This window comes from Pygocentrus nattereri, chromosome 5 (genome assembly GCF_015220715.1).
Source record: "Pygocentrus nattereri isolate fPygNat1 chromosome 5, fPygNat1.pri, whole genome shotgun sequence".
In the NCBI taxonomy this organism is placed as follows: domain Eukaryota; kingdom Metazoa; phylum Chordata; class Actinopteri; order Characiformes; family Serrasalmidae; genus Pygocentrus; species Pygocentrus nattereri.
In genome coordinates, this window is record NC_051215.1 from 43,693,420 (window position 1) to 43,697,427 (window position 4,008).

The following is a 4,008-nucleotide window of genomic DNA, read 5'->3' on the forward strand; positions in this document are numbered from 1 at the left end:
CGGCGGCGCCTGGATGTAGCGAGTGGACTCGACGTGTGAAAAACAGCAATTGCGACATCTATTAACTTCCATTACAACGCCCATCAAATACTTATCGTTCCGTCGAGATCTCTTTACTAATGCAAATACAGGCGGAGCGCCTCCTACACATCGCCTGGATCTTAGGCCGAGGAGCTGCTGCTGATGTGATCAAACCACTTCACAGCTGGAGCAGGAGCGCCCACCATGGCCAGGAACTTTACTGTAGCGTGGCTTTCACAGAGCTCTCACAGCTCCACCGGTCAGGAGGAGAAAGCTCTCAGTTTAGATGGTCTCCAGTCTAACGGACTTTGCTTAGTGCCTCCACCAAGTCAGAAGCTGTGTGAGGCCCAAACAGAGGAGACAGAACAGACCCCATATAGGGGTCTTCAGGATGTGAATCACAATGCCAAAGATGTGAAGATCAAGACCCCATCTTCTCCTACCAGTAAGTACTATTCTACACTCCCAAAAAGGGTTCCTCCAAGGTTCCTAAAGAAAATGGGTTCTGTTCAGTATGGAGCCATTCCCATATTTTTTGCATGGTGAACTGGTTCTTCAGATTGATGGAAAATGTGTTGAGCCTTTATGAAAATGGTTCTTTAGAGCTCCAAAAAGGGTTCTTCTATTGTTGCAAGCTTGAGATGAAGGCTTTTTGGTGTTATAGAACCATTTTCATAACACATTCTCCATCAGGCTGGAGAACCATTTCACCACACTGTTTAATGGTTCAGTACAGAATAGAACCATTTCTGTTGCTAAAGAACCATTAAAGAACCATCTTTAAGAGCCATGTTCAATTTCCAGAAGACCTTTGCTAATTTCTTGTATTTCAGACAGCTGTGGTTACACATCCGATTCATCGGAGAGTGAAGTTTGCGAAGACAGTGAAGGAGAAACCGGCCCAAACCGTCGAGTCAGAACCAAATTCACCTCCTACCAGATCTCACGGCTGGAGGAAACCTTCACCAGGCACAAATACCTCGGTGCAACCCAAAGAAAGAAGATGGCAGAGAAACTGCATCTTTCTGAAACTCAGGTAAGCTCACAGCTTTTCTTGATCTTGTGTTTCATTGTTCTTCATATCAAATGTGTCACCTGTTTATTTGATGCATACTAATGAGTTTTGTTGGCTGTTCTTTAGGTGAAAACATGGTTTCAGAACAGAAGGATGAAGCTGAAGCGTGAAGTCCAGGACAGGTGTGCTGAATATTTCTCTCCGGCTCTGGTGTCCCCAGTGCTCTTCAGAGCAGCTCCTTCATTTCAGCACCCCGGTATGAGCGGCCAGCTCCTCTCTCTGCAGCTCCATCAGCAACAGCTCAATCAGAGAGTCAGTCTGATGGCACAGCAGCATAGCATTCACCCCACACTTCTGCTCGCCTCAGCTTACTATTAACCACTGAGATGCATTTCCTTCTCACTAAGCAAAGAAATGCTGTTTGTACTCCAGAGTAATATTTCCTTACTCCAGTGCTGGAAGGTCCACCTGCTCTGAGCAGATTATTGTTTTCTCTGCACCTGAATCACATCGTTAGCTAATGATCAAGTCCTTCTGGAGCTGAATCAGGTGTGGAAAAAGGGGAAACACACACACAAAACTGAGCTGGATTTAAAAGTGTTACTTTATCTCTTTGGAGTTGTGTAACTGAATCATGTATATGAATAAGCACTATAAGTATGTATAAAGTATGTACAAAGATTTTTCTTTATGTCAAAATAAAAGTTATAATTGATTGTAATAAAAATTCTGAATGTTTTGGATTTTAATATACAAATTATGAGCTTTTCAGATGCTTTTCAGAGATAGAGAGAGACAGACACAAAGATAGATAGATAGATAGATAGATAGATAGATAGACACACAGACAGACAGACAGACACACAGATAGATAGATAGATAGATAGATAGATAGATAGATAGATAGATAGATAGATAGATAGATAGATAGATAGATAGATAGATAGATAGAGAGACAGACAGACACACAGATAGATAGATAGATAGATAGATAGATAGATAGATAGATAGATAGATAGATAGATAGATAGATAGATAGATAGACAGACAGACACACAGATAGATAGATAGATAGATAGATAGATAGACAGATAGATAGATAGATAGATAGATAGATAGATAGATAGATAGATAGATAGATAGATAGATAGATAGATAGATAGATAGATAGATAGAGCAAGACTTACAGTAATCTTAAATAATCCCAGATTACATAAATCTTCTAACTCGGAAGATCCTGAGCGCAGTGTTAGTTTACCGGGGGTGGGGGTGGAGGGGGGGGGGGGCTGACTTTATTTTTTTATTAAAAAGTCGAGCTCATCAGTCAGACAGTTTCTCTACCTCTTTTTGATCTTCAGTGCGGAGGAGCTGAGGCTGCAGCTTCGCGCGTTCCCGCGTTGCCGTCTCCGCGGGGCTTCGCACTTTCCCTGCAGCTCCAGCCTGTTTGGCTGCTCCTGTGGGCAAATACACTCCGGCAGGATCCAGCGGCGCGGCGCTCCTGGGCCATTTGCATCTTCAAAGAGACATCAAAGCAGCGGTAAGGGCCACATCATCGGGATCCATTGAGCTCAGCTGGATTTCAATCGCAGAGTTCGCACCCACAAGACAGGCGCTAAAGCCTGGCGCCATGAAGTCTGCGCTGATACCTGTTACCCCGCCCCCCCGCCCCCTCATTCATCCCCCGTCACCTCCCGCCACTGTAATTAACCTGCATCCCCTAAACAGGACACCTCAACACGAGCTGCTGCTCCACTCCAGTCTAGTTTTGGTGATGATGAGGAAGGAAATCAAGCGGTCACATATCGATATTAAGTCCAGCCCTGCATATGTCCGAGCAGACCACTAACAGCTCTTCTAAGGCCGCGCATTCACAGTGCATAATGCCTGCACTCGAACCTTTAAGCTGGCTGCTTTCACAGCCTCTTAAGCCTTGGCTCAGACAAAGTTTCATACATGTTTTAGAAATATACCAGTCAAATGTTTGGGCACACCTTTTCGGCATGATAGAACAGTCATATGAACTTTCAGCACATATGAACAAAAAAAAGAAAAGTTTATATTAAGTGTTTAAGTGTAATTTAAGATATTCATAGCTTCTTCAAAGTTTTCTGTCTCTGCCTCTTGGCATCCTCTCCAGCAACTTCCGACTTCAGACATCTGGTGCACTTTTCCACCAGGCATCAGGAAGTTCCACATATGCTGCGCTTCTGCTGAAAACCTCTAAACATCATTTATAAGTAGAATCATACATAAACATCAAATTCACTAATAATACTTATCACAGACACAGGCACAGCCAAGGGGTGGCCAGTGCCACCATAGAATGAAGCCTGGCTGCTCTTCTAGTCACCCCAGTCAGTGAAAGCGAGGCAGTCAGCCACATATCAGTTATGCTTCATGGCGAAAATCTGCTCTCAGGGTACCAATCAGTTATGAGAGTCTGATGATGCTGCATTTAATGATTAATATATCTTGCTGAGATCGGCTAATTTACTCAGCAAACAGGCAGGAGAATGTGCCCTGGTTCTCTTCAGCAGTGCTGCTCTTAATGTAGTATGGCAGTCTATGTATACCACTGCTGTCGGAACAAAACCTTGTATCTCCAGTTTTTGACATGAAATTGAAAATGCCTGTTGCCTTTAACATTGTGTGTAATTTCCACGATGAATGGATCAAAAGAAATGATCAAAAATTACTTAGCAGAAAGTCAGATATCACTGACTTCCAATGGAGATATTTGAAGGTTTTGTTCTGACATCAGCAAAACATTTTTCTTAACCCCTTAAAATGTTTTTCTTAACCCCTCAAGGCTTCATCAGAATATATGTACAGAGAAACAACGCGTCACTTATACAGTAACACTTATTTTTCCTTAGCAGTGTGACCAACCCATTCTAAAAGTTGTAGCTACACCCCTGATCACTGAAGAATAAATGATACATTTTTATGAGTCAAATGAAAGACTTCAATCT